This window comes from Staurois parvus, unplaced genomic scaffold (assembly GCF_062004578.1).
Source record: "Staurois parvus isolate SC_StPar_1 unplaced genomic scaffold, SC_StPar_1.0 ptg001352l, whole genome shotgun sequence".
Lineage (NCBI taxonomy): Eukaryota > Metazoa > Chordata > Amphibia > Anura > Ranidae > Staurois > Staurois parvus.
The window spans coordinates 344,329-363,341 of NW_028319148.1; the positions used below are offsets into that span (position 1 = coordinate 344,329).

General features: G+C 51.8%; 23 non-coding genes across 23 annotated transcripts; 12 read left to right on the forward strand and 11 right to left on the reverse strand.

The window, feature by feature from the left end:
• Nucleotides 1-84: 84 nt before the first annotated feature.
• On the forward strand, nucleotides 85-156 carry TRNAW-CCA (transfer RNA tryptophan (anticodon CCA)). The gene has a single exon. It is a non-coding gene; the product is annotated as a tRNA-Trp (tRNA).
• Nucleotides 157-1,594: 1,438 nt separating this feature from the next.
• On the reverse strand, nucleotides 1,595-1,668 carry TRNAI-AAU (transfer RNA isoleucine (anticodon AAU)). The gene has a single exon. It is a non-coding gene; the product is annotated as a tRNA-Ile (tRNA).
• Nucleotides 1,669-1,792: 124 nt separating this feature from the next.
• On the forward strand, nucleotides 1,793-1,864 carry TRNAW-CCA (transfer RNA tryptophan (anticodon CCA)). The gene has a single exon. It is a non-coding gene; the product is annotated as a tRNA-Trp (tRNA).
• A 1,438-nt stretch (nucleotides 1,865-3,302) lies between these two features.
• Nucleotides 3,303-3,376, reverse strand: TRNAI-AAU (transfer RNA isoleucine (anticodon AAU)). Its single transcript has one exon. It is a non-coding gene; the product is annotated as a tRNA-Ile (tRNA).
• A 124-nt stretch (nucleotides 3,377-3,500) lies between these two features.
• On the forward strand, nucleotides 3,501-3,572 carry TRNAW-CCA (transfer RNA tryptophan (anticodon CCA)). The gene has a single exon. It is a non-coding gene; the product is annotated as a tRNA-Trp (tRNA).
• A 1,438-nt stretch (nucleotides 3,573-5,010) lies between these two features.
• On the reverse strand, nucleotides 5,011-5,084 carry TRNAI-AAU (transfer RNA isoleucine (anticodon AAU)). The gene has a single exon. It is a non-coding gene; the product is annotated as a tRNA-Ile (tRNA).
• Nucleotides 5,085-5,209: 125 nt separating this feature from the next.
• On the forward strand, nucleotides 5,210-5,281 carry TRNAW-CCA (transfer RNA tryptophan (anticodon CCA)). The gene has a single exon. It is a non-coding gene; the product is annotated as a tRNA-Trp (tRNA).
• Nucleotides 5,282-6,719: 1,438 nt separating this feature from the next.
• TRNAI-AAU (transfer RNA isoleucine (anticodon AAU)) lies at nucleotides 6,720-6,793 on the reverse strand. The gene has a single exon. It is a non-coding gene; the product is annotated as a tRNA-Ile (tRNA).
• A 124-nt stretch (nucleotides 6,794-6,917) lies between these two features.
• TRNAW-CCA (transfer RNA tryptophan (anticodon CCA)) lies at nucleotides 6,918-6,989 on the forward strand. The gene has a single exon. It is a non-coding gene; the product is annotated as a tRNA-Trp (tRNA).
• A 1,438-nt stretch (nucleotides 6,990-8,427) lies between these two features.
• On the reverse strand, nucleotides 8,428-8,501 carry TRNAI-AAU (transfer RNA isoleucine (anticodon AAU)). Its single transcript has one exon. It is a non-coding gene; the product is annotated as a tRNA-Ile (tRNA).
• A 125-nt stretch (nucleotides 8,502-8,626) lies between these two features.
• On the forward strand, nucleotides 8,627-8,698 carry TRNAW-CCA (transfer RNA tryptophan (anticodon CCA)). The gene has a single exon. It is a non-coding gene; the product is annotated as a tRNA-Trp (tRNA).
• Nucleotides 8,699-10,127: 1,429 nt separating this feature from the next.
• TRNAI-AAU (transfer RNA isoleucine (anticodon AAU)) lies at nucleotides 10,128-10,201 on the reverse strand. Its single transcript has one exon. It is a non-coding gene; the product is annotated as a tRNA-Ile (tRNA).
• Nucleotides 10,202-10,325: 124 nt separating this feature from the next.
• Nucleotides 10,326-10,397, forward strand: TRNAW-CCA (transfer RNA tryptophan (anticodon CCA)). The gene has a single exon. It is a non-coding gene; the product is annotated as a tRNA-Trp (tRNA).
• Nucleotides 10,398-11,835: 1,438 nt separating this feature from the next.
• Nucleotides 11,836-11,909, reverse strand: TRNAI-AAU (transfer RNA isoleucine (anticodon AAU)). The gene has a single exon. It is a non-coding gene; the product is annotated as a tRNA-Ile (tRNA).
• A 124-nt stretch (nucleotides 11,910-12,033) lies between these two features.
• TRNAW-CCA (transfer RNA tryptophan (anticodon CCA)) lies at nucleotides 12,034-12,105 on the forward strand. Its single transcript has one exon. It is a non-coding gene; the product is annotated as a tRNA-Trp (tRNA).
• Nucleotides 12,106-13,543: 1,438 nt separating this feature from the next.
• TRNAI-AAU (transfer RNA isoleucine (anticodon AAU)) lies at nucleotides 13,544-13,617 on the reverse strand. Its single transcript has one exon. It is a non-coding gene; the product is annotated as a tRNA-Ile (tRNA).
• A 125-nt stretch (nucleotides 13,618-13,742) lies between these two features.
• Nucleotides 13,743-13,814, forward strand: TRNAW-CCA (transfer RNA tryptophan (anticodon CCA)). Its single transcript has one exon. It is a non-coding gene; the product is annotated as a tRNA-Trp (tRNA).
• Nucleotides 13,815-15,252: 1,438 nt separating this feature from the next.
• On the reverse strand, nucleotides 15,253-15,326 carry TRNAI-AAU (transfer RNA isoleucine (anticodon AAU)). Its single transcript has one exon. It is a non-coding gene; the product is annotated as a tRNA-Ile (tRNA).
• A 124-nt stretch (nucleotides 15,327-15,450) lies between these two features.
• TRNAW-CCA (transfer RNA tryptophan (anticodon CCA)) lies at nucleotides 15,451-15,522 on the forward strand. The gene has a single exon. It is a non-coding gene; the product is annotated as a tRNA-Trp (tRNA).
• A 1,438-nt stretch (nucleotides 15,523-16,960) lies between these two features.
• Nucleotides 16,961-17,034, reverse strand: TRNAI-AAU (transfer RNA isoleucine (anticodon AAU)). The gene has a single exon. It is a non-coding gene; the product is annotated as a tRNA-Ile (tRNA).
• A 125-nt stretch (nucleotides 17,035-17,159) lies between these two features.
• On the forward strand, nucleotides 17,160-17,231 carry TRNAW-CCA (transfer RNA tryptophan (anticodon CCA)). Its single transcript has one exon. It is a non-coding gene; the product is annotated as a tRNA-Trp (tRNA).
• Nucleotides 17,232-18,669: 1,438 nt separating this feature from the next.
• Nucleotides 18,670-18,743, reverse strand: TRNAI-AAU (transfer RNA isoleucine (anticodon AAU)). The gene has a single exon. It is a non-coding gene; the product is annotated as a tRNA-Ile (tRNA).
• Nucleotides 18,744-18,867: 124 nt separating this feature from the next.
• On the forward strand, nucleotides 18,868-18,939 carry TRNAW-CCA (transfer RNA tryptophan (anticodon CCA)). Its single transcript has one exon. It is a non-coding gene; the product is annotated as a tRNA-Trp (tRNA).
• The last annotated feature ends 74 nt before the right edge of the window (nucleotides 18,940-19,013 follow it).

Below are 19,013 nucleotides of genomic sequence, written 5' to 3' on the forward strand. Positions count from 1 at the left end.
CTATCTGGGCTGTGAGGAATTCTTTGGGCAGCCACAGAAGCAATGACACAAGAGCAGCCAAAAATGTCCCCGACCCATGTCAGAGACCTCGTGGCGCAATGGTAGCGCGTCTGACTCCAGATCAGAAGGTTGCGTGTTCAAATCACGTCAGGGTCATGTTGATTTTCATGGCCGTCTGCTTAGCCCACTTTCACAGGGTCTTTACACGTCTTGGGCTACTGCCGGCCGACCCAGGGGACACTCACCTCCAGATCACCCTCGCGCACATTCCCTTATAGCTTGCCCACTGGCCTGGAGGAAGCTGGAGATCTGGGTCACACCGTTGGACGCAGGCTCACAAAGCCTCTCATAGGCAACAATCAAGCAATTACAACCTGCCTCGCGACAAGGTTACCAATAAAAACAAACACAGCCACCCTAACAACTGGACCACGCTATGGGAGCTTTGGGATGAACTCTGCTGCAATTGCAGCTCCATTTATGCTTCTAAGCAAAGGGGCCAGGTACACCACCTTCAAATGCAATGAAAAGGCACAGAGAGCTTTTCAACAGCTTAAGTTAGTATAGTGTAAACGACCAGTGTTGCCCACCCCCAAATTTAGTCGACAATTTCACCTCGAGACCAACACCTTCGATATGGGCCTGGGAGCAGCCTTGTCCCAGGAAATGAATGGGGAAGAACATCAAGAAGCATACTCCATCCAGGCTCTAACTCCTGCAGGGAGGAACCATTCAATAGTGGAAAGGGAGACTCTGGCCACAAATTGGCACCAGAGTCCTTGAGGTATGACCTTTTGGCCAAACGCCTCCCATTCTCCAGTACGGTGGAGGGCTCAGAAGGAAGGGAGCAATGAAAGGGTCACAAGGCGCTTTCTGGCTTTGCAAGGCTTTCCATTTTATGTAGAACACGGGCCAGGGAGCTAGCAAGGGAATGCTGGATGGACTGTGACGTGCTGGAAAACTAGGCTCCCTCCCAAAGGCCTGAGCACAGGGGAAGGCTATGCGAGGCACTGGCTGGCAGAACCATGGACGGATGATAGGTTTTCCCTAGGGTGCTGACATATGCATGCTGAGGGCCTCAAGGGCTTGTGGCGGCTGATGTGGAGTAAACTGTCTTTTTGTTATCTGAGAACCTGAAACAGGTATTGTTGTGGATCTTGGAGCCTTGAGGCATTGCAAAGTTTTGGGTGGGAGAAAGCTAACAGTCCTAGGTGCCCATGTTACCTTGTAGCCAGACCTGAGTATGAATCTTAGCTGTCCGTGGGCTTTTGTATATGCCAGTTGACTGGTGCTCAGGGTTCTCTCTCCTGCTCTCTGTGTGCTTTGGGAGCCTGCTGCCGGGTGAAACGTTTGAGCGCTGACAGTAGACGGACAAGTTTGAAGTGCTGCCTGTTTGTTTTGGGGATCCCATTCGGGGAGACCCTGTTAGTCAAGGAGTGACCCGAGTTTAGCCAGTGGCTCAGACGTAATTCATTGGCGTCCTTAGCAAAAGAGTCATTATTGCTGTGTGTTTAATAGGTTGTAGAAAAGAAGGCCAAGCGCGGATGGGCATGGAAAGCCACCTTAGTGGGATGCTATTGAAAGAAAAGCAGACTGGCCCGTACGGGGATCGAACCCGCGACCTTGGCGTTATTAGCACCACGCTCTAACCAACTGAGCTAACCGGCCCAAGCATGCTGAGGGTGGGCCCGCTAAAGCTGGCACAGGACTATCTGGGCTGTGAGGAATTCTTTGGGCAGCCACAGAAGCAATGACACAAGAGCAGGCAAAAATGTCCCCGACCCATGTCAGAGACCTCGTGGCGCAACGGTAGCGCGTCTGACTCCAGATCAGAAGGTTGCGTCTTCAAATCACGTCGGGGTCATGTTGATTTTCATGGCCGTCTGCTTAGCCCACTTTCACAGGGTCTTTACACGTCTTGGGCTACTGCCGGCCGACCCAGGGGACACTCACCTCCAGATCACCCTCGCGCACATTCCCTTATAGCTTGCCCACTGGCCTGGAGGAAGCTGGAGATCTGGGTCACACCGTTGGACGCAGGCTCACAAAGCCTCTCATAGGCAACAATCAAGCAATTACAACCTGCCTCGCGACAAGGTTACCAATAAAAACAAACACAGCCACCCTAACAACTGGACCACGCTATGGGAGCTTTGGGATGAACTCTGCTGCAATTGCAGCTCCATTTATGCTTCTAAGCAAAGGGGCCAGGTACACCACCTTCAAATGCAATGAAAAGGCACAGAGAGCTTTTCAACAGCTTAAGTTAGTATAGTGTAAACGACCAGTGTTGCCCACCCCCAAATTTAGTCGACAATTTCACCTCGAGACCAACACCTTCGATATGGGCCTGGGAGCAGCCTTGTCCCAGGAAATGAATGGGGAAGAACATCAAGAAGCATACTCCATCCAGGCTCTAACTCCTGCAGGGAGGAACCATTCAATAGTGGAAAGGGAGACTCTGGCCACAAATTGGCACCAGAGTCCTTGAGGTATGACCTTTTGGCCAAACGCCTCCCATTCTCCAGTACGGTGGAGGGCTCAGAAGGAAGGGAGCAATGAAAGGGTCACAAGGCGCTTTCTGGCTTTGCAAGGCTTTCCATTTTATGTAGAACACGGGCCAGGGAGCTAGCAAGGGAATGCTGGATGGACTGTGACGTGCTGGAAAACTAGGCTCCCTCCCAAAGGTCTGAGCACAGGGGAAGGCTATGCGAGGCACTGGCTGGCAGAACCATGGACGGATGATAGGTTTTCCCTAGGGTGCTGACATATGCATGCTGAGGGCCTCAAGGGCTTGTGGCGGCTGATGTGGAGTAAACTGTCTTTTTGTTATCTGAGAACCTGAAACAGGTATTGTTGTGGATCTTGGAGCCTTGAGGCATTGCAAAGTTTTGGGTGGGAGAAAGCTAACAGTCCTAGGTGCCCATGTTACCTTGTAGCCAGACCTGAGTATGAATCTTAGCTGTCCGTGGGCTTTTGTATATGCCAGTTGACTGGTGCTCAGGGTTCTCTCTCCTGCTCTCTGTGTGCTTTGGGAGCCTGCTGTCGGGTGAAACGTTTGAGCGCTGACAGTAGACGGACAAGTTTGAAGTGCTGCCTGTTTGTTTTGGGGATCCCATTCGGGGAGACCCTGTTAGTCAAGGAGTGACCCGAGTTTAGCCAGTGGCTCAGACGTAATTCATTGGCGTCCTTAGCAAAAGAGTCATTATTGCTGTGTGTTTAATAGGTTGTAGAAAAGAAGGCCAAGCGCGGATGGGCATGGAAAGCCACCTTAGTGGGATGCTATTGAAAGAAAAGCAGACTGGCCCGTACGGGGATCGAACCCGCGACCTTGGCGTTATTAGCACCACGCTCTAACCAACTGAGCTAACCGGCCCAAGCTTGCTGAGGGTGGGCCCGCTAAAGCTGGCACAGGACTATCTGGGCTGTGAGGAATTCTTTGGGCAGCCACAGAAGCAATGACACAAGAGCAGGCAAAAATGTCCCCGACCCATGTCAGAGACCTCGTGGCGCAACGGTAGCGCGTCTGACTCCAGATCAGAAGGTTGCGTGTTCAAATCACGTCGGGGTCATGTTGATTTTCATGGCCGTCTGCTTAGCCCACTTTCACAGGGTCTTTACACGTCTTGGGCTACTGCCGGCCGACCCAGGGGACACCCACCTCCAGATCACCCTCGCGCACATTCCCTTATAGCTTGCCCACTGGCCTGGAGGAAGCTGGAGATCTGGGTCACACCGTTGGACGCAGGCTCACAAAGCCTCTCATAGGCAACAATCAAGCAATTACAACCTGCCTCGCGACAAGGTTACCAATAAAAACAAACACAGCCACCCTAACAACTGGACCACGCTATGGGAGCTTTGGGATGAACTCTGCTGCAATTGCAGCTCCATTTATGCTTCTAAGCAAAGGGGCCAGGTACACCACCTTCAAATGCAATGAAAAGGCACAGAGAGCTTTTCAACAGCTTAAGTTAGTATAGTGTAAACGACCAGTGTTGCCCACCCCCAAATTTAGTCGACAATTTCACCTCGAGACCAACACCTTCGATATGGGCCTGGGAGCAGCCTTGTCCCAGGAAATGAATGGGGAAGAACATCAAGAAGCATACTCCATCCAGGCTCTAACTCCTGCAGGGAGGAACCACTCAATAGTGGAAAGGGAGACTCTGGCCACAAATTGGCACCAGAGTCCTTGAGGTATGACCTTTTGGCCAAACGCCTCCCATTCTCCAGTACGGTGGAGGGCTCAGAAGGAAGGGAGCAATGAAAGGGTCACAAGGCGCTTTCTGGCTTTGCAAGGCTTTCCATTTTATGTAGAACATGGGCCAGGGAGCTTGCAAGGGAATGCTGGATGGACTGTGACGTGCTGGAAAACTAGGCTCCCTCCCAAAGGTCTGAGCACAGGGGAAGGCTATGCGAGGCACTGGCTGGCAGAACCATGGACGGATGATAGGTTTTCCCTAGGGTGCTGACATATGCATGCTGAGGGCCTCAAGGGCTTGTGGCGGCTGATGTGGAGTAAACTGTCTTTTTGTTATCTGAGAACCTGAAACAGGTATTGTTGTGGATCTTGGAGCCTTGAGGCATTGCAAAGTTTTGGGTGGGAGAAATCTAACAGTCCTAGGTGCCCATGTTACCTTGTAGCCAGACCTGAGTATGAATCTTAGCTGTCCGTGGGCTTTTGTATATGCCAGTTGATTGGTGCTCAGGGTTCTCTCTCCTGCTCTCTGTGTGCTTTGGGAGCCTGCTGCCGGGTGAAACGTTTGAGCGCTGACAGTAGACGGACAAGTTTGAAGTGCTGCCTGTTTGTTTTGGGGATCCCATTCGGGGAGACCCTGTTAGTCAAGGAGTGACCCGAGTTTAGCCAGTGGCTCAGACGTAATTCATTGGCGTCCTTAGCAAAAGAGTCATTATTGCTGTGTGTTTAATAGGTTGTAGAAAAGAAGGCCAAGCGCGGATGGGCATGGAAAGCCACCTTAGTGGGATGCTATTGAAAGAAAAGCAGACTGGCCCGTACGGGGATCGAACCCGCGACCTTGGCATTATTAGCACCACGCTCTAACCAACTGAGCTAACCGGCCCAAGATTGCTGAGGGTGGGCCCGCTAAAGCTGGCACAGGACTATCTGGGCTGTGAGGAATTCTTTGGGCAGCTACAGAAGCAATAACACAAAAGCAGGCAAGAAATGCCTCCGAGGCATGTCAGAGACCTCGTGGCGTAACGGTAGCGCGTCTGACTCCAGATCAGAAGGTTGCGTGTTCAAATCACGTCGGGGTCATGTTGATTTTCATGGCCGTCTGCTTAGCCCACTTTCACAGGGTCTTTACACGTCTTGGGCTACTGCCGGCCGACCCAGGGGACACCCACCTCCAGATCACCCTCGCGCACATTCCCTTATAGCTTGCCCACTGGCCTGGAGGAAGCTGGAGATCTGGGTCACACCGTTGGACGCAGGCTCACAAAGCCTCTCATAGGCAACAATCAAGCAATTACAACCTGCCTCGCGACAAGGTTACCAATAAAAACAAACACAGCCACCCTAACAACTGGACCACGCTATGGGAGCTTTGGGATGAACTCTGCTGCAATTGCAGCTCCATTTATGCTTCTAAGCAAAGGGGCCAGGTACACCACCTTCAAATGCAATGAAAAGGCACAGAGAGCTTTTCAACAGCTTAAGTTAGTATAGTGTAAACGACCAGTGTTGCCCACCCCCAAATTTAGTCGACAATTTCACCTCGAGACCAACACCTTCGATATGGGCCTGGGAGCAGCCTTGTCCCAGGAAATGAATGGGGAAGAACATCAAGAAGCATACTCCATCCAGGCTCTAACTCCTGCAGGGAGGAACCATTCAATAGTGGAAAGGGAGACTCTGGCCACAAATTGGCACCAGAGTCCTTGAGGTATGACCTTTTGGCCAAACGCCTCCCATTCTCCAGTACGGTGGAGGGCTCAGAAGGAAGGGAGCAATGAAAGGGTCACAAGGCGCTTTCTGGCTTTGCAAGGCTTTCCATTTTATGTAGAACACGGGCCAGGGAGCTAGCAAGGGAATGCTGGATGGACTGTGACGTGCTGGAAAACTAGGCTCCCTCCCAAAGGCCTGAGCACAGGGGAAGGCTATGCGAGGCACTGGCTGGCAGAACCATGGACGGATGATAGGTTTTCCCTAGGGTGCTGACATATGCATGCTGAGGGCCTCAAGGGCTTGTGGCGGCTGATGTGGAGTAAACTGTCTTTTTGTTATCTGAGAACCTGAAACAGGTATTGTTGTGGATCTTGGAGCCTTGAGGCATTGCAAAGTTTTGGGTGGGAGAAAGCTAACAGTCCTAGGTGCCCATGTTACCTTGTAGCCAGACCTGAGTATGAATCTTAGCTGTCCGTGGGCTTTTGTATATGCCAGTTGACTGGTGCTCAGGGTTCTCTCTCCTGCTCTCTGTGTGCTTTGGGAGCCTGCTGCCGGGTGAAACGTTTGAGCGCTGACAGTAGACGGACAAGTTTGAAGTGCTGCCTGTTTGTTTTGGGGATCCCATTTGGGGAGACCCTGTTAGTCAAGGAGTGACCCGAGTTTAGCCAGTGGCTCAGACGTAATTCATTGGCGTCCTTAGCAAAAGAGTCATTATTGCTGTGTGTTTAATAGGTTGTAGAAAAGAAGGCCAAGCGCGGATGGGCATGGAAAGCCACCTTAGTGGGATGCTATTGAAAGAAAAGCAGACTGGCCCGTACGGGGATCGAACCCGCGACCTTGGCGTTATTAGCACCACGCTCTAACCAACTGAGCTAACCGGCCCAAGCTTGCTGAGATTGGGCCCGCTAAAGCTGGCACAGGACTATCTGGGCTGTGAGGAATTCTTTGGGCAGCCACAGAAGCAATGACACAAGAGCAGGCAAAAATGTCCCCGACCCATGTCAGAGACCTCGTGGCGCAACGGTAGCGCGTCTGACTCCAGATCAGAAGGTTGCGTGTTCAAATCACGTCGGGGTCATGTTGATTTTCATGGCCGTCTGCTTAGCCCACTTTCACAGGGTCTTTACACGTCTTGGGCTACTGCCGGCCGACCCAGGGGACACCCACCTCCAGATCACCCTCGCGCACATTCCCTTATAGCTTGCCCACTGGCCTGGAGGAAGCTGGAGATCTGGGTCACACCGTTGGACGCAGGCTCACAAAGCCTCTCATAGGCAACAATCAAGCAATTACAACCTGCCTCGTGACAAGGTTACCAATAAAAACAAACACAGCCACCCTAACAACTGGACCACGCTATGGGAGCTTTGGGATGAACTCTGCTGCAATTGCAGCTCCATTTATGCTTCTAAGCAAAGGGGCCAGGTACACCACCTTCAAATGCAATGAAAAGGCACAGAGAGCTTTTCAACAGCTTAAGTTAGTATAGTGTAAACGACCAGTGTTGCCCACCCCCAAATTTAGTCGACAATTTCACCTCGAGACCAACACCTTCGATATGGGCCTGGGAGCAGCCTTGTCCCAGGAAATGAATGGGGAAGAACATCAAGAAGCATACTCCATCCAGGCTCTAACTCCTGCAGGGAGGAACCACTCAATAGTGGAAAGGGAGACTCTGGCCACAAATTGGCACCAGAGTCCTTGAGGTATGACCTTTTGGCCAAACGCCTCCCATTCTCCAGTACGGTGGAGGGCTCAGAAGGAAGGGAGCAATGAAAGGGTCACAAGGCGCTTTCTGGCTTTGCAAGGCTTTCCATTTTATGTAGAACATGGGCCAGGGAGCTTGCAAGGGAATGCTGGATGGACTGTGACGTGCTGGAAAACTAGGCTCCCTCCCAAAGGTCTGAGCACAGGGGAAGGCTATGCGAGGCACTGGCTGGCAGAACCATGGACGGATGATAGGTTTTCCCTAGGGTGCTGACATATGCATGCTGAGGGCCTCAAGGGCTTGTGGCGGCTGATGTGGAGTAAACTGTCTTTTTGTTATCTGAGAACCTGAAACAGGTATTGTTGTGGATCTTGGAGCCTTGAGGCATTGCAAAGTTTTGGGTGGGAGAAATCTAACAGTCCTAGGTGCCCATGTTACCTTGTAGCCAGACCTGAGTATGAATCTTAGCTGTCCGTGGGCTTTTGTATATGCCAGTTGATTGGTGCTCAGGGTTCTCTCTCCTGCTCTCTGTGTGCTTTGGGAGCCTGCTGCCGGGTGAAACGTTTGAGCGCTGACAGTAGACGGACAAGTTTGAAGTGCTGCCTGTTTGTTTTGGGGATCCCATTCGGGGAGACCCTGTTAGTCAAGGAGTGACCCGAGTTTAGCCAGTGGCTCAGACGTAATTCATTGGCGTCCTTAGCAAAAGAGTCATTATTGCTGTGTGTTTAATAGGTTGTAGAAAAGAAGGCCAAGTGCGGATGGGCATGGAAAGCCACCTTAGTGGGATGCTATTGAAAGAAAAGCAGACTGGCCCGTACGGGGATCGAACCCGCGACCTTGGCGTTATTAGCACCACGCTCTAACCAACTGAGCTAACCGGCCCAAGCTTGCTGAGGGTGGGCCCGCTAAAGCTGGCACAGGACTATCTGGGCTGTGAGGAATTCTTTGGGCAGCTACAGAAGCAATAACACAAAAGCAGGCAAGAAATGCCTCCGAGGCATGTCAGAGACCTCGTGGCGTAACGGTAGCGCGTCTGACTCCAGATCAGAAGGTTGCGTGTTCAAATCACGTCGGGGTCATGTTGATTTTCATGGCCGTCTGCTTAGCCCACTTTCACAGGGTCTTTACACGTCTTGGGCTACTGCCGGCCGACCCAGGGGACACCCACCTCCAGATCACCCTCGCGCACATTCCCTTATAGCTTGCCCACTGGCCTGGAGGAAGCTGGAGATCTGGGTCACACCGTTGGACGCAGGCTCACAAAGCCTCTCATAGGCAACAATCAAGCAATTACAACCTGCCTCGCGACAAGGTTACCAATAAAAACAAACACAGCCACCCTAACAACTGGACCACGCTTTGGGATGAACTCTGCTGCAATTGCAGCTCCATTTATGCTTCTAAGCAAAGGGGCCAGGTACACCACCTTCAAATGCAATGAAAAGGCACAGAGAGCTTTTCAACAGCTTAAGTTAGTATAGTGTAAACGACCAGTGTTGCCCACCCCCAAATTTAGTCGACAATTTCACCTCGAGACCAACACCTTCGATATGGGCCTGGGAGCAGCCTTGTCCCAGGAAATGAATGGGGAAGAACATCAAGAAGCATACTCCATCCAGGCTCTAACTCCTGCAGGGAGGAACCATTCAATAGTGGAAAGGGAGACTCTGGCCACAAATTGGCACCAGAGTCCTTGAGGTATGACCTTTTGGCCAAACGCCTCCCATTCTCCAGTACGGTGGAGGGCTCAGAAGGAAGGGAGCAATGAAAGGGTCACAAGGCGCTTTCTGGCTTTGCAAGGCTTTCCATTTTATGTAGAACACGGGCCAGGGAGCTTGCAAGGGAATGCTGGATGGACTGTGACGTGCTGGAAAACTAGGCTCCCTCCCAAAGGTCTGAGCACAGGGGAAGGCTATGCGAGGCACTGGCTGGCAGAACCATGGACGGATGATAGGTTTTCCCTAGGGTGCTGACATATGCATGCTGAGGGCCTCAAGGGCTTGTGGCGGCTGATGTGGAGTAAACTGTCTTTTTGTTATCTGAGAACCTGAAACAGGTATTGTTGTGGATGTTGGAGCCTTGAGGCATTGCAAAGTTTTGGGTGGGAGAAAGCTAACAGTCCTAGGTGCCCATGTTACCTTGTAGCCAGACCTGAGTATGAATCTTAGCTGTCCGTGGGCTTTTGTATATGCCAGTTGACTGGTGCTCAGGGTTCTCTCTCCTGCTCTCTGTGTGCTTTGGGAGCCTGCTGCTGGGTGAAACGTTTGAGCTCTGACAGTAGACGGACAAGTTTGAAGTGCTGCCTGTTTGTTTTGGGGATCCCATTCGGGGAGACCCTGTTAGTCAAGGAGTGACCCGAGTTTTGCCAGTGGCTCAGACGTAATTCATTGGCGTCCTTAGCAAAAGAGTCATTATTGCTGTGTGTTTAATAGGTTGTAGAAAAGAAGGCCAAGCGCGGATGGGCATGGAAAGCCACCTTAGTGGGATGCTATTGAAAGAAAAGCACACTGGCCCGTACGGGGATCGAACCCGCGACCTTGGCGTTATTAGCACCACGCTCTAACCAACTGAGCTAACCGGCCCAAGCTTGCTGAGGGTGGGCCCGCTAAAGCTGGCACAGGACTATCTGGGCTGTGAGGAATTCTTTGGGCAGCCACAGAAGCAATGACACAAGAGCAGGCAAAAATGTCCCCGACCCATGTCAGAGACCTCGTGGCGCAACGGTAGCGCGTTTGACTCCAGATCAGAAGGTTGCGTCTTCAAATCACGTCGGGGTCATGTTGATTTTCATGGCCGTCTGCTTAGCCCACTTTCACAGGGTCTTTACACGTCTTGGGCTACTGCCGGCCGACCCAGGGGACACTCACCTCCAGATCACCCTCGCGCACATTCCCTTATAGCTTGCCCACTGGCCTGGAGGAAGCTGGAGATCTGGGTCACACCGTTGGACGCAGGCTCACAAAGCCTCTCATAGGCAACAATCAAGCAATTACAACCTGCCTCGCGACAAGGTTACCAATAAAAACAAACACAGCCACCCTAACAACTGGACCACGCTATGGGAGCTTTGGGATGAACTCTGCTGCAATTGCAGCTCCATTTATGCTTCTAAGCAAAGGGGCCAGGTACACCACCTTCAAATGCAATGAAAAGGCACAGAGAGCTTTTCAACAGCTTAAGTTAGTATAGTGTAAACGACCAGTGTTGCCCACCCCCAAATTTAGTCGACAATTTCACCTCGAGACCAACACCTTCGATATGGGCCTGGGAGCAGCCTTGTCCCAGGAAATGAATGGGGAAGAACATCAAGAAGCATACTCCATCCAGGCTCTAACTCCTGCAGGGAGGAACCATTCAATAGTGGAAAGGGAGACTCTGGCCACAAATTGGCACCAGAGTCCTTGAGGTATGACCTTTTGGCCAAACGCCTCCCATTCTCCAGTACGGTGGAGGGCTCAGAAGGAAGGGAGCAATGAAAGGGTCACAAGGCGCTTTCTGGCTTTGCAAGGCTTTCCATTTTATGTAGAACACGGGCCAGGGAGCTAGCAAGGGAATGCTGGATGGACTGTGACGTGCTGGAAAACTAGGCTCCCTCCCAAAGGTCTGAGCACAGGGGAAGGCTATGCGAGGCACTGGCTGGCAGAACCATGGACGGATGATAGGTTTTCCCTAGGGTGCTGACATATGCATGCTGAGGGCCTCAAGGGCTTGTGGCGGCTGATGTGGAGTAAACTGTCTTTTTGTTATCTGAGAACCTGAAACAGGTATTGTTGTGGATCTTGGAGCCTTGAGGCATTGCAAAGTTTTGGGTGGGAGAAAGCTAACAGTCCTAGGTGCCCATGTTACCTTGTAGCCAGACCTGAGTATGAATCTTAGCTGTCCGTGGGCTTTTGTATATGCCAGTTGACTGGTGCTCAGGGTTCTCTCTCCTGCTCTCTGTGTGCTTTGGGAGCCTGCTGCTGGGTGAAACGTATGAGCGCTGACAGTAGACGGACAAGTTTGAAGTGCTGCCTGTTTGTTTTGGGGATCCCATTCGGGGAGACCCTGTTAGTCAAGGAGTGACCCGAGTTTAGCCAGTGGCTCAGACGTAATTCATTGGCGTCCTTAGCAAAAGAGTCATTATTGCTGTGTGTTTAATAGGTTGTAGAAAAGAAGGCCAAGCGCGGATGGGCATGGAAAGCCACCTTAGTGGGATGCTATTGAAAGAAAAGCAGACTGGCCCGTACGGGGATCGAACCCACGACCTTGGCGTTATTAGCACCACGCTCTAACCAACTGAGCTAACCGGCCCAAGCTTGCTGAGGGTGGGCCCGCTAAAGCTGGCACAGGACTATCTGGGCTGTGAGGAATTCTTTGGGCAGCCACAGAAGCAATGACACAAGAGCAGGCAAAAATGTCCCCGACCCATGTCAGAGACCTCGTGGCGCAACGGTAGCGCGTTTGACTCCAGATCAGAAGGTTGCGTCTTCAAATCACGTCGGGGTCATGTTGATTTTCATGGCCGTCTGCTTAGCCCACTTTCACAGGGTCTTTACACGTCTTGGGCTACTGCCGGCCGACCCAGGGGACACTCACCTCCAGATCACCCTCGCGCACATTCCCTTATAGCTTGCCCACTGGCCTGGAGGAAGCTGGAGATCTGGGTCACACCGTTGGACGCAGGCTCACAAAGCCTCTCATAGGCAACAATCAAGCAATTACAACCTGCCTCGCGACAAGGTTACCAATAAAAACAAACACAGCCACCCTAACAACTGGACCACGCTATGGGAGCTTTGGGATGAACTCTGCTGCAATTGCAGCTCCATTTATGCTTCTAAGCAAAGGGGCCAGGTACACCACCTTCAAATGCAATGAAAAGGCACAGAGAGCTTTTCAACAGCTTAAGTTAGTATAGTGTAAACGACCAGTGTTGCCCACCCCCAAATTTAGTCGACAATTTCACCTCGAGACCAACACCTTCGATATGGGCCTGGGAGCAGCCTTGTCCCAGGAAATGAATGGGGAAGAACATCAAGAAGCATACTCCATCCAGGCTCTAACTCCTGCAGGGAGGAACCATTCAATAGTGGAAAGGGAGACTCTGGCCACAAATTGGCACCAGAGTCCTTGAGGTATGACCTTTTGGCCAAACGCCTCCCATTCTCCAGTACGGTGGAGGGCTCAGAAGGAAGGGAGCAATGAAAGGGTCACAAGGCGCTTTCTGGCTTTGCAAGGCTTTCCATTTTATGTAGAACACGGGCCAGGGAGCTAGCAAGGGAATGCTGGATGGACTGTGACGTGCTGGAAAACTAGGCTCCCTCCCAAAGGCCTGAGCACAGGGGAAGGCTATGCGAGGCACTGGCTGGCAGAACCATGGACGGATGATAGGTTTTCCCTAGGGTGCTGACATATGCATGCTGAGGGCCTCAAGGGCTTGTGGCGGCTGATGTGGAGTAAACTGTCTTTTTGTTATCTGAGAACCTGAAACAGGTATTGTTGTGGATCTTGGAGCCTTGAGGCATTGCAAAGTTTTGGGTGGGAGAAAGCTAACAGTCCTAGGTGCCCATGTCACCTTGTAGCCAGACCTGAGTATGAATCTTAGCTGTCCGTGGGCTTTTGTATATGCCAGTTGACTGGTGCTCAGGGTTCTCTCTCCTGCTCTCTGTGTGCTTTGGGAGCCTGCTGCCGGGTGAAACGTATGAGCGCTGACAGTAGACGGACAAGTTTGAAGTGCTGCCTGTTTGTTTTGGGGATCCCATTCGGGGAGACCCTGTTAGTCAAGGAGTGACCCGAGTTTAGCCAGTGGCTCAGACGTAATTCATTGGCGTCCTTAGCAAAAGAGTCATTATTGCTGTGTGTTTAATAGGTTGTAGAAAAGAAGGCCAAGCGCGGATGGGCATGGAAAGCCACCTTAGTGGGATGCTATTGAAAGAAAAGCAGACTGGCCCGTACGGGGATCGAACCCGCGACCTTGGCGTTATTAGCACCACGCTCTAACCAACTGAGCTAACCGGCCCAAGCTTGCTGAGGGTGGGCCCGCTAAAGCAGGCACAGGACTATCTGGGCTGTGAGGAATTCTTTGGGCAGCCACAGAAGCAATGACACAAGAGCAGGCAAAAAATGCCCCCGAGGCATGTCAGAGACCTCGTGGCGCAACGGTAGCGCGTCTGACTCCAGATCAGAAGGTTGCGTGTTCAAATCACGTCGGGGTCATGTTGATTTTCATGGCCGTCTGCTTAGCCCACTTTCACAGGGTCTTTACACGTCTTGGGCTACTGCCGGCCGACCAAGGGGACACCCACCTCCAGATCACCCTCGCGCACATTCCCTTATAAATTGCCCACTGGCCTGGAGGAAGCTTCCTATCTGGGTCACACCGTTGGACGCAGGCTCACAAAGCCTCTCATAGGCAACAATCAAGCAATTACAACCTGCCTCGCGACAAGGTTACCAATAAAAACAAACACAGCCACCCTAACAACTGGACCACGCTATGGGAGCTTTGGGATGAACTCTGCTGCAATTGCAGCTCCATTTATGCTTCTAAGCAAAGGGGCCAGGTACACCACCTTCAAATGCAATGAAAAGGCACAGAGAGCTTTTCAACAGCTTAAGTTAGTATAGTGTAAACGACCAGTGTTGCCCACCCCCAAATTTAGTCGACAATTTCACCTCGAGACCAACACCTTCGATATGGGCCTGGGAGCAGCCTTGTCCCAGGAAATGAATGGGGAAGAACATCAAGAAGCATACTCCATCCAGGCTCTAACTCCTGCAGGGAGGAACCATTCAATAGTGGAAAGGGAGACTCTGGCCACAAATTGGCACCAGAGTCCTTGAGGTATGACCTTTTGGCCAAACGCCTCCCATTCTCCAGTACGGTGGAGGGCTCAGAAGGAAGGGAGCAATGAAAGGGTCACAAGGCGCTTTCTGGCTTTGCAAGGCTTTCCATTTTATGTAGAACACGGGCCAGGGAGCTAGCAAGGGAATGCTGGATGGACTGTGACGTGCTGGAAAACTAGGCTCCCTCCCAAAGGTCTGAGCACAGGGGAAGGCTATGCGAGGCACTGGCTGGCAGAACCATGGACGGATGATAGGTTTTCCCTAGGGTGCTGACATATGCATGCTGAGGGCCTCAAGGGCTTGTGGCGGCTGATGTGGAGTAAACTGTCTTTTTGTTATCTGAGAACCTGAAACAGGTATTGTTGTGGATCTTGGAGCCTTGAGGCATTGCAAAGTTTTGGGTGGGAGAAAGCTAACAGTCCTAGGTGCCCATGTTACCTTGTAGCCAGACCTGAGTATGAATCTTAGCTGTCCATGGGCTTTTGTATATGCCAGTTGACTGGTGCTCAGGGTTCTCTCTCCTGCTCTCTGTGTGCTTTGGGAGCCTGCTGCTGGGTGAAACGTATGAGCGCTGACAGTAGACGGACAAGTTTGAAGTGCTGCCTGTTTGTTTTGGGGATCCCATTCGGGGAGACCCTGTTAGTCAAGGAGTGACCCGAGTTTAGCCAGTGGCTCAGACGTAATTCATTGGCGTCCTTAGCAAAAGAGTCATTATTGCTGTGTGTTTAATAGGTTGTAGAAAAGAAGGCCAAGCGCGGATGGGCATGGAAAGCCACCTTAGTGGGATGCTATTGAAAGAAAAGCAGACTGGCCCGTACGGGGATCGAACCCGCGACCTTGGCGTTATTAGCACCACGCTCTAACCAACTGAGCTAACCGGCCCAAGCTTGCTGAGGGTGGGCCCGCTAAAGCTGGCACAGGACTATCTGGGCTGTGAGGAATTCTTTGGGCAGCCACAGAAGCAATGACACAAGAGCAGGCAAAAATGTCCCCGACCCATGTCAGAGACCTCGTGGCGCAACGGTAGCGCGTCTGACTCCAGATCAGAAGGTTGCGTGTTCAAATCACGTCAGGGTCATGTTGATTTTCATGGCCGTCTGCTTAGCCCACTTTCACAGGGTCTTTACACGTCTTGGGCTACTGCCGGCCGACCCAGGGGACACTCACCTCCAGATCACCCTCGCGCACATTCCCTTATAGCTTGCCCACTGGCCTGGAGGAAGCTGGAGATCTGGGTCACACCGTTGGACGCAGGCTCACAAAGCCTCTCATAGGCAACAATCAAGCAATTACAACCTGCCTCGCGACAAGGTTACCAATAAAAACAAACACAGCCACCCTAACAACTGGACCACGCTATGGGAGCTTTGGGATGAACTCTGCTGCAATTGCAGCTCCATTTATGCTTCTAAGCAAAGGGGCCAGGTACACCACCTTCAAATGCAATGAAAAGGCACAGAGAGCTTTTCAACAGCTTAAGTTAGTATAGTGTAAACGACCAGTGTTGCCCACCCCCAAATTTAGTCGACAATTTCACCTCGAGACCAACACCTTCGATATGGGCCTGGGAGCAGCCTTGTCCCAGGAAATGAATGGGGAAGAACATCAAGAAGCATACTCCATCCAGGCTCTAACTCCTGCAGGGAGGAACCATTCAATAGTGGAAAGGGAGACTCTGGCCACAAATTGGCACCAGAGTCCTTGAGGTATGACCTTTTGGCCAAACGCCTCCCATTCTCCAGTACGGTGGAGGGCTCAGAAGGAAGGGAGCAATGAAAGGGTCACAAGGCGCTTTCTGGCTTTGCAAGGCTTTCCATTTTATGTAGAACACGGGCCAGGGAGCTAGCAAGGGAATGCTGGATGGACTGTGACGTGCTGGAAAACTAGGCTCCCTCCCAAAGGCCTGAGCACAGGGGAAGGCTATGCGAGGCACTGGCTGGCAGAACCATGGACGGATGATAGGTTTTCCCTAGGGTGCTGACATATGCATGCTGAGGGCCTCAAGGGCTTGTGGCGGCTGATGTGGAGTAAACTGTCTTTTTGTTATCTGAGAACCTGAAACAGGTATTGTTGTGGATCTTGGAGCCTTGAGGCATTGCAAAGTTTTGGGTGGGAGAAAGCTAACAGTCCTAGGTGCCCATGTTACCTTGTAGCCAGACCTGAGTATGAATCTTAGCTGTCCGTGGGCTTTTGTATATGCCAGTTGACTGGTGCTCAGGGTTCTCTCTCCTGCTCTCTGTGTGCTTTGGGAGCCTGCTGCCGGGTGAAACGTTTGAGCGCTGACAGTAGACGGACAAGTTTGAAGTGCTGCCTGTTTGTTTTGGGGATCCCATTCGGGGAGACCCTGTTAGTCAAGGAGTGACCCGAGTTTAGACAGTGGCTCAGACGTAATTCATTGGCGTCCTTAGCAAAAGAGTCATTATTGCTGTGTGTTTAATAGGTTGTAGAAAAGAAGGCCAAGCGCGGATGGGCATGGAAAGCCACCTTAGTGGGATGCTATTGAAAGAAAAGCACACTGGCCCGTACGGGGATCGAACCCACGACCTTGGCGTTATTAGCACCACGCTCTAACCAACTGAGCTAACCGGCCCAAGCTTGCTGAGGGTGGGCCCGCTAAAGCTGGCACAGGACTATCTGGGCTGTGAGGAATTCTTTGGGCAGCCACAGAAGCAATGACACAAGAGCAGGCAAAAAATGCCCCCGAGGCATGTCAGAGACCTCGTGGCGCAACGGTAGCGCGTCTGACTCCAGATCAGAAGGTTGCGTGTTCAAATCACGTCGGGGTCATGTTGATTTTCATGGCCGTCTGCTTAGCCCACTTTCACAGGGTCTTTACACGTCTTGGGCTACTGCCGGCCGACCAAGGGGACACCCACCTCCAGATCACCCTCGCGCACATTCCCTTATAGCTTGCCCACTGGCCTGGAGGAAGCTGGAGATCTGGGTCACACCGTTGGACGCAGGCTCACAAAGCCTCTCATAGGCAACAATCAAGCAATTACAACCTGCCTCGCGACAAGGTTACCAATAAAAACAAACACAGCCACCCTAACAACTGGACCACGCTATGGGAGCTTTGGGATGAACTCTGCTGCAATTGCAGCTCCATTTATGCTTCTAAGCAAAGGGGCCAGGTACACCACCTTCAAATGCAATGAAAAGGCACAGAGAGCTTTTCAACAGCTTAAGTTAGTATAGTGTAAACGACCAGTGTTGCCCACCCCCAAATTTAGTCGACAATTTCACCTCGAGACCAACACCTTCGATATGGGCCTGGGAGCAGCCTTGTCCCAGGAAATGAATGGGGAAGAACATCAAGAAGCATACTCCATCCAGGCTCTAACTCCTGCAGGGAGGAACCATTCAATAGTGGAAAGGGAGACTCTGGCCACAAATTGGCACCAGAGTCCTTGAGGTATGACCTTTTGGCCAAACGCCTCCCATTCTCCAGTACGGTGGAGGGCTCAGAAGGAAGGGAGCAATGAAAGGGTCACAAGGCGCTTTCTGGCTTTGCAAGGCTTTCCATTTTATGTAGAACACGGGCCAGGGAGCTAGCAAGGGAATGCTGGATGGACTGTGACGTGCTGGAAAACTAGGCTCCCTCCCAAAGGTCTAAGCACAGGGGAAGGCTATGCGAGGCACTGGCTGGCAGAACCATGGACGGATGATAGGTTTTCCCTAGGGTGCTGGCATATGCATGCTGAGGGCCTCAAGGGCTTGTGGCGGCTGATGTGGAGTAAACTGTCTTTTTGTTATCTGAGAACCTGAAACAGGTATTGTTGTGGATCTTGGAGCCTTGAGGCATTGCAAAGTTTTGGGTGGGAGAAAGCTAACAGTCCTAGGTGCCCATGTTACCTTGTAGCCAGACCTGAGTATGAATCTTAGCTGTCCGTGGGCTTTTGTATATGCCAGTTGACTGGTGCTCAGGGTTCTCTCTCCTGCTCTCTGTGTGCTTTGGGAGCCTGCTGTCGGGTGAAACGTTTGAGCGCTGACAGTAGACGGACAAGTTTGAAGTGCTGCCTGTTTGTTTTGGGGATCCCATTCGGGGAGACCCTGTTAGTCAAGGAGTGACCCGAGTTTAGCCAGTGGCTCAGACGTAATTCATTGGCGTCCTTAGCAAAAGAGTCATTATTGCTGTGTGTTTAATAGGTTGTAGAAAAGAAGGCCAAGCGCGGATGGGCATGGAAAGCCACCTTAGTGGGATGCTATTGAAAGAAAAGCAGACTGGCCCGTACGGGGATCGAACCCGCGACCTTGGCGTTATTAGCACCACGCTCTAACCAACTGAGCTAACCGGCCCAAGCTTGCTGAGGGTGGGCCCGCTAAAGCTGGCACAGGACTATCTGGGCTGTGAGGAATTCTTTGGGCAGCCACAGAAGCAATGACACAAGAGCAGGCAAAAATGTCCCCGACCCATGTCAGAGACCTCGTGGCGCAACGGTAGCGCGTCTGACTCCAGATCAGAAGGTTGCGTGTTCAAATCACGTCGGGGTCATGTTGATTTTCATGGCCGTCTGCTTAGCCCACTTTCACAGGCTCTTTACACGTCTTGGGCTACTGCCGGCCGAC